Genomic DNA, 8,824 nt, shown 5'->3' on the forward strand with positions numbered 1-8,824 from the left:
TTTCCATTAATGGGAGAGTCTAGAACTAGAGGTCATAGCCTCAGAATTAAAGGATGTTCTTCCAGGAAGGAGATGAGGAGAAATTTCTTTAGTCAGAGGGTGGTGAATCTGTGGAATTCTTTGCCACAGAAGGCTGTGGAGGCCAAGTCAGTGGATATATTTAAGGCAGGGACAGATAGATTCATAATTAGTACAGGTGTCAGAGTATGGGGAGAAGGCAGGAGAATGGGGTTAGGAGGGAGTAATAGATCAGCCATGATTGAATGGCGGAGTAGACTTGATGGGCCGAATAGCCTAATTCTACCCCTATACCTTATGACCTTATGTAGATAGTCAGATCCTTTTTCCCAATTTGGAAATGTCAAATGCTATTGGGCAGGGCATAATGCTAGAGGGCACGGGGGGATGTTTAAAGGAGATGTGGTGGGTGTTTTTATGCACAGAGAGTAGTGGGTGCCTGGATTGTGCTTCCAGGGGTGGTGGTGGAAGCAGATATGATAATGGCATTTTAGAGGTGTTTAGACAGACAAGTGAACAGGCGGACAATGGAGGGATATAGACTATGTGAACAGGCGGACAATGGAGGGATATAGACTGTGTGCAGGCTGACAATGGAGGGATATACACCATGTGCAGGCAAGCAACGGAGGGATATAGACTACGTGCAGGCAGGAGGGATTAGTTAATTTGGGCATCATGTTTGGCACACATCTTGTGGGCCAAAGGTCAGTTCAGTTCAGGTTAGTTTATTGTCACGTGTACCGAGGTACAGTGAAAAGCTTTTGTTGCGTGCTAACCAGTCAGCGGAAAGACTAGACATGATTACAATTGAGCCATTCGCAGTGTAAGGATACACAACAAGGGAATAATGTTTAGTGCAAGATAAAGGCAATCAAGGAGATATCGGGGGGTTCTCGATGAGTTAGATTAGTCCGGGAATTGTGCCCATAATGTTCTGTTCTATGTTCTCGTTGTCATCTGTACTGGAGGCCTCTCATCAAATGTGGTTCTCGATTTGTTACCTCTATCAGTCTGCCGGCTCTGCTGTCCTCTCTCTGCCTGACTCATTGTACTCTTGTTCATCTCTCATCCACTCACTCTCCCTGACCTCTATTCCCTTCTTCTCCTGCTTCTGTGGCCTGCACCATCCTGCGGGCCACCCTGCTCCATGCTTGATGTTGTTGAGCCCCCGCACCAGGCGCTATCCGAATGCAGCACTGTCCAAGCAGACTGCCATGTCCTTGATGGCAACCACTTGCCCCCCCAATAACATACGCAAATCTGCACAACATACAGGACATGTTTTGAATTGGGTCTGGGCTTTGAGGCTAATACACATCACAGGCGTTCCAGAAATTTGTAGATGGTGAGGAGGCCTTCAGAGGGCAGCCAAAGCGAAGGTGGTAGAGGGTAGAAATGTAAGATAAAGGTATCAAGGAGCAAGGAGGTCCTACTGCAGTTGTACATGGCCCTGGTGAGACCACATCTGGAGTATTGTGTGCATTTTGGTCTCCTAATTTGAGGAAGGACATTATTGCTATTGAGGGATTGCAGCGTAGGTTCACCAGGTTAATTCCCAGGATGGCGGGACTGGCATATGATGAAAGAGTGGGTCGACTGGGCTTATATTTCCTGGAATTTAGAAGGAAGAGAGGGGATCTTATGGAAACATATAAAATTCTAAGGGATTGGACAGGCTGGATGCAGGAGAATGTTCCTGATGTTGGGGGAGTCCAGAACCAGGGGTCACATTTTAGGAATAAGGGGTAGGCCATTTAGGACTGAGATGAGGAAAAACCTTTTCACCCAGAGAGTTGTGAATCTGTGGAATTCTCTGCCACAGAAGGCAGTGGAGACCAATTCACTGGATGTTTTCAATAGAGAGTTAGATTTAGCTCTAAGGGCTAATGGAATCAAGGGATATGGGGAAAAAGCACTAATTCTGGATGATCAGCCATGATCATATTGATTGGTGGTGCTGGTTCAAAGGAACGAATGGCATACTTCTGCACCTATTTTCTATGTTTCTATAAATGCTGAAAAATCGAGAACTCAGGCAAGATTTCTTTACTTGGTGGATGTATAGACTAGTTGAAGTAGTGTGGAAGAGTGACACAGGAAGTAGAGACACAGCCTCACAGCTCCGGAGTCCTGGGTTCAATCCTGACCTCGTCTGCTATTGCTGCAGAGTTTGCACGCTTCGCTGTGACTGCTCGGATTTCCTCAGGGTGCTCTGGTTTCCACCCACATCCCAAAGATGCCCAGGTGGTCTGGTGAATTGGCTGCTGTTATGGGCCCCAGGGGGTTAGTGAGGGGTAGTATCTGGGCGAAGCTGATGGCAGTGTAGGGAGATTAAATGCAATGCATGCAGAACTAGTGCAACTGGTATGTATAAGAAAATAACTGCAGATGCTGGTACAAATCTAAGGTATTTATTCACAAAATGCTGGAGTAACTCAGCAGGTCAGGCAGCATCTCGGGAGAGAAGGAATAGGTGACGTTTCGGGTCGAGACCCTTCTTCAGACTGATGTCAGGGGGGCGGGACAAAGGAAGGATATAGGTGGAGACAGGAAGATAGAGGGAGATCTGGGAAGGAGGAGGGGAAGAGAGGGACAGAGGAACTATCTAAAGTTGGAGAAGTCGATGTTCATACCACTGGTCTGCAAGCTGCCCAGGCGAAATATGAGGCGCTGTTCCTCCAATTTCCGGTGGGCCTCACTATGGCACTGGAGGAGGCCCATGACAGAAAGGTCAGACTGGGAATGGGAGGGGGAGTTGAAGTGCTCGGCCACCGGGAGATCAGATTGGTTAACGCGGACTGAGCGCAGGTGTTGAGCGAAGCGATCGCCGAGCCTGCGCTTGGTTTCGCCGATGTAAATAAGTTGACATCTAGAGCAGCGGATGCAATAGATGAGGTTGGAGGAGGTGCAGGTGAACCTTTGTCTCACCTGGAAAGACTGTTTGGGTCCTTGGATGGAGTTGAGGGGGGAGGTAAAGGGACAAGTGTTGCATCTCGTGCGGTTGCAGGGGAAAGTGCCCGGGGATGGGGTGGTTTGGGTAGGAAGGGACGAGTGGACCAGGGAGTTACGGAGGGAACGGTCTCTGCGGAACGCAGAGAGGGGAGGGGATGGGAAGATATGGCCAGTGGTGGGGTCACGTTGTAGGTGACGGAAATGTTGGTGGATGATTTGTTGGATCCGCTGGCTGGTGGGGTGGAAGGTGAGAACGAGGGGGATTCTGTCCTTGTTGCGAGTGGGGGGAGGGGGAGCAAGAGCGGAGCTGCGGGATGTGGAAGAGACCATAGTGAGAGCCTCATCTAAAATGGAGGAGGGGAAGCCCCGTTTCCTGAAGCAACTGAGGCGTTTGATGGTCAGCACAGACCTAGAGGGCCGACGGACTTTTTTTCTCTGCTGTATTTGAACAATATAAAGCCAGTTAAAGAGAAACATGACATTTACAGTTGGCTCAGGAGGTGCTAGTTGCTTCAGGTCAATGTCTTCTTTGAGGCCAAGCGCAAATTGAAAGAACAGCATCTCGTATTTCACTTGGGCAGTGGTACCCAGTGGTATTAATATTGATTTCTCTAACTTCAAATCACCTTCGTTTTCCCTCACAAAATGCTGGAGTAACTCAGCAGGTCAGGCAGCATCTCAGGAGAGAAGGAATGGGTGACGTTTCGGGTCGAGACCCTTCTTCAGACTGATCTTGTTTTCCCTCTCTCTCCACCCCTCCCCCACCATAGTTCTCCGACTAGTTTCACTGTCCTCCTGATTCAGTTTTACTGCTTGTGTGTCTCGTATGCACCTTCCCCCTCAGCACACAATGAACCATTCTATATTTTCCATGGGCTTCGTCCCCTTTGATCTCCCATTTTCATTATCCCTGTATCTCCCTCTCCCCAGACTCGGCCTGAAGAAGGGTCTCGACCCGAAACGTCACCCATTCCTTCTCTGCAGGGATGCTGCCTGTCCCACTGAGTTACTCCAGCGTTTTGTGTCTATCTTCGGTGTGAACCAGCATCTGCGGTTCCTTCCTACAAAGTCTTCTTTCCCAGCCAAATGGACATTCCACACAACTCTAGAGTTCCTCTCATTCGAAGCTAATATGTTTCAGAACTTTGCACTCCCTGCCAACACTTGGTGACTCGTGGCAAGGTGTCTTGCGGCATTTCTTCCAGTGAAGCACAGGCTCGGTGGAGTAGGATTCCAGACTTCAATATTATTGTTGGATGCGGAGTTCAGGATCAAAGCTTTGGCTGTGCCCATTGCCTGGTGCGCGTAGTATTCGAATTCCATCAGGTTTTTTTTCTGTCACTCACCCCACCTCCTGCCCACCCCTCCCATAAATCTAATTCAAGAATTAGTTTTATGCACTGGAGCACTGCTGTCTCTGCCCACCACCACCGGTAAACGAGGATGATGTGATTTTTGCAAAGTGTTACATGCAAAATACTGCACAAAAGGACCTCTCCACCCTAATAGCCCACAAGAGCTTGTATCCTACTAGTGAGGCTCGACACCTCTCCAAGCCCTTCAGCTGTGGGTAGGGACCAAGCCACTCACTGATGAAGCTGATCAACCACACTGCATGGCAGAACATGCCCAGTCTGTGGGGGCTTGAAACCCAAAGCCTATTTAGGACAATTCACAACTTGTCCGGCTTGAAGGTATCACAAAATGTTGGAGTAACTCAGCAGGTCAGGCAGCATCTCTGGAGAGAAGGAATGGGTGACGTTTCGGGTCGAGACCCTTCTTCAGTCTGAAGAAGGGTCTCGACCCGAAACGTCACCCATTCCTTCTCTCCAGAGATGCTGCCTGACCTGCTGAGTTACTCCAGCATTTTGTGATACCTTCGATTTGTACCAGCATCTGCAGTTATTTTCCTACACAAGTTGTCCGGCTTGAGCCTATTGGAACCAACCACCTATCTTAAGGGTATTGAAAACAATACTGTGCACAGTGATTAATTGGAGAAGGGCTAGCTCATGTAAAATATCCCAGCCTTTATTATATGGTAAATATGGTAAATATATGGAAAATATAAACTATATGGAATGTGGTAAATGAGCTAAACCCAGTTGAAGCAACACATGGAGTTAATCCAATAGGTCTGTGCTCTGGGTTCATCTGAGTAGAGCAGGGTGAAGGACAGGCCTGGTTGTGATCAAATAATCTTCAGCAGAGTGGGCACTGAACAGCAGCTGATGCCCACGTGAATTGCTCAACCTGAATTGTCATCTCATCAGTAGAGAAGAAGAGAGTTTGAAGTTAAGTCAGCAAATGACAGAGAAGATGACGTTCTTTTAGTGCTCATCGATGTTTCGTTTCAATATCCACGTTAAAAGAGACAAGGTTGCAACTGAAAGGGCAAGGCTGAATATACTCGGACCTCTCTTGTAAACAGAAAGCGCGGCCATGGGCTGATACAGGTGGGGGAGTGGGGAAGTGGAGGAGGCCCTGCAGTGGACAAAGTGCACGACACATGGGGAATAGACAGCTGGACACGAACATGGTAAGGAAGGCGATCGCTTTCCTCGGTCCGCGTTAACCAATCTGATCTCCCGGTGGCTGAGCACTTCAACTCCCCCTCCCATTCCCAGTCTGACCTTTCTGTCATGGGCCTCCTCCAGTGCCATAGTGAGGCCTACCGGAAATTGGAGGAACAGCGCCTCATATTTCGCCTGGGCAGATTGCAGCCCAGTGGTATGAACATTGTCTTCTCCAACTTTAGATAGTTCCTCTGTCCCTCTCTTCCCCTCCTCCTTCCCAGATCTCCCTCTATCTTCCTGTCTCCACCTATATTCTTCCTTTGTTCCGCCCCCCCTGACATCAGTCTAAAGAAGGGTCTCGACTCGAAACGTCGCCCATTCCTTCTCTCCTGAGATACTGCCTGACCTGCTGAGTTACTCCAGCTTCTTGTGAATAAACACGGTAAGGAAGATCACTGGCAAATTCACCTGTCCATTCAAGGGCAATGATTTCACTCAGGGAGTGGTGACTCCATGAAACTCACTACCACACAATATGGTGAATGACACTGAAACAAGTCCACCTTCCTTCACGACATCTGCTTCAAGAAAACCACAATCATCCCATCTTCCAAGAAAAGTAGTGACCTGCCTCAATATTGCCCTCACATCGACCATAATGCAGTGCTTTGAAAGATTGATGATGACTCACAGTCTTCCAGGCAAGCCCGAGCCTTTCCACTTTGCATACAGGAAAAAAAAACAGAAGACACCATCCGCCTAGCACCACATTCATCCCGAGATCACCTTAACATTTGATTCCTTGACTACAACTCATCCTTCAATACCATAATTCCAATATAAACTCATCTCTGAATTCTTGGACTTTGGCCTTGAGGCCATCGTCTGCCATTGCCTGTTAGACTTGTAAACTGGCAGGTCATGTTCACGTGGAATTGGTCATAACATTTCCATCACCCGGACCCTCGACAATGCTGCCCCTCAGGCATATGTGCTCAGTGCCCTGCACCACTCCCTGGACAGCCATGACTGTGGTGCCAACCAGATCTTTAAGTTTGCTGTTGACACCGTTGCTACCGGCTGGATCAACAACTCATCAGCCGAACAGCAATCTAGCCTTTAATATCAGCAAGACAAAGACGTACAGGTATGTAGGTTAATTGGCTGGGCAAATGTAAAAAAAATAAAAAAATTGGCCTTAGTGGGTGTAGGATAGTGTTAATGTGCGGGGATCACTGGGCGGCACGGACCCGGTGGGCCGAAGGGCCTGTTTCTGCGCTGTATCTCTAAAAAATCTTTTTTAAAAATCTAAAAGTGTTGGTTGTGACATAAGGAAGTGGTGGGGCAGAGAGGGGGGAAGGAGGAGGAGGAGGAGGAGGAGGAGGAGGAGGAGGAGGAGGAACACAACCCTGTCCTCATCAACAGAGAGGGACTCTTGACTGCTTTATGTTCCCAGGCATCCATTTCACCAGAACCTAACCTTATCCCTCACACTGGTGCAGTGTTCCAAATGCAGCAAGGTGCGGAACGGTGGCACAGCAATAAAGCTACTGCCTTACAGCGCCAGAGACCCGGGTCCGATCCTGACTACAGGTGCTTGTCTGTATGGAGTTTGTACGTTCGCCCCGTGACCTGCGTGGGTTTTCTCCGAGATCTTCCGTTTCCTCCAACACACCAGACATACGGGTTTGTAGGTTCATTGGCTTGGTATAAGTGTAAAATCGCTGGGCCGAAGGGCCTGTTTCCGCCCTGTATCTCTGAACTAAACTAAACTAAAGTAACCTAAACTAAACCAAACCAAACCAAACCAAACCAAACCAAACCAAACTAAACTAAACTAAAGTAAACTAGACTAAACTCTAGGGAAAATAGCACCTTTTCTCAAAGGCTCTGACCTGCTCATAGGAATAGCTCAGGCATCAATCAGCACAAAAGCTGTGCACTCTCGTTGAATCTGAGCGGTGGTGCATGTGAAATCGCGGAGGGGGAGGGAGGAGGAGGTAGAGACAGCAGAGGGACAGAAGGGGAGAGAGAAGAGGAAAAAGGAGAGAGACAGGGAGAGATGGGAGGGGAAAGGGGAGAGAAAAAGGGTGAGAGAGGAGAGGCTTGGAGAGGTTGGAGATGGAAGAGGGGGGAGATAATGGGGAGGAATCCAGGAGAGGGAAGAGGGAATGGATGGAGGTAGGGGGAGGGTAGAGCAAGATAGAGAACAAGAGCAAAGCTCCCGGGAGAAAGGTGGGTGAGGGAGAAGAGAAGAGAGAGAGGGAGGGAGAAAGAATGGAGAGAGGGTGAGACGGGACACATAAAGCAAGACATCACTGTAAGTCTTGGCCTCATGTGTCCCATTTGGATCGTGGGAGAGGAGCCAGTAGTTCACCATAGTTAAACCATTGCTTCTTGCCTCCATTTGTTTGGTGGCTGCCTTTGAAGACCGTAGGACTGTAAAAATGTACATGAGCTGGGTAATTCCAAGCCCTTCTGCACTGGGCACACACTTTGTATCAAGTATCCCACAAACGCACAACAAGACCTCTGTGGCCCAGCACTCTGCGAAGCTACTTGATATTTGATAATCTGAAGCAGATGTTTGACTTGGATTGTTCATGCCTTATTTACAATAGCTATGGGATTTTCTGCTTGAACATGTTTATTTTCCAGAAGTTATAGCATGGTTTTTAGAATTATTGGGGAGCTCAGATGAATGGGAAAGTTACAAGCTGGCAAGGACAAAGCAAGGGCTGCAACACCTGGCATGCAAATTCAACAGCTCGGGTGAGCTGGCACGGGGCATCTGTATCAGGCACCTGGGTTTGGATCAGCCAACAATGGGTGGGCCTGGGGGTGGGGGTGGCAGTAGGAGCAGAGTCCAGCACAAGTGGTGAACCTGCGGAATTCTTTGCCACTGAAGGCTGTGGAGGCCAAGTCAGTGGATATTTTTAAGGCAGAGATAGATAGATTCTTGATTAGAGGGTATGGGGAGAAGGCAGGAGAATGGGATTAGGAGGGAGAGATACAATAGATCAGCCATGATTGAATGGCGGAGTAGGCATGATTGGCTGAATTGCCTAATTCTACTATCCCTTATGACCTTGTGACTGGGGGATTGGCTCCCAGCTCAGTGGCAGCTGGTCAGCATGGTGGGTGGGAGGTGGGAGGAGGTGGGCGGGTGGGGGGAGGTGGGAGGAGGTGGGTGGAAGGGCGGGGATTGTACACTGGATACTGGCAGAGGAGGGCAGATGTGGCTGTTTGGGTCTTCAGTCTTGAGGGATCACTGATGGAGTGGTAACAGGCTGGGGGTTGATGAAGGGTGCAAAGACTTGGCACAGGGGGACCCA

The sequence above is a fragment of the Rhinoraja longicauda genome, chromosome 14, assembly GCF_053455715.1.
Source record: "Rhinoraja longicauda isolate Sanriku21f chromosome 14, sRhiLon1.1, whole genome shotgun sequence".
Classification (NCBI taxonomy): Eukaryota; Metazoa; Chordata; class Chondrichthyes; order Rajiformes; family Arhynchobatidae; genus Rhinoraja; species Rhinoraja longicauda.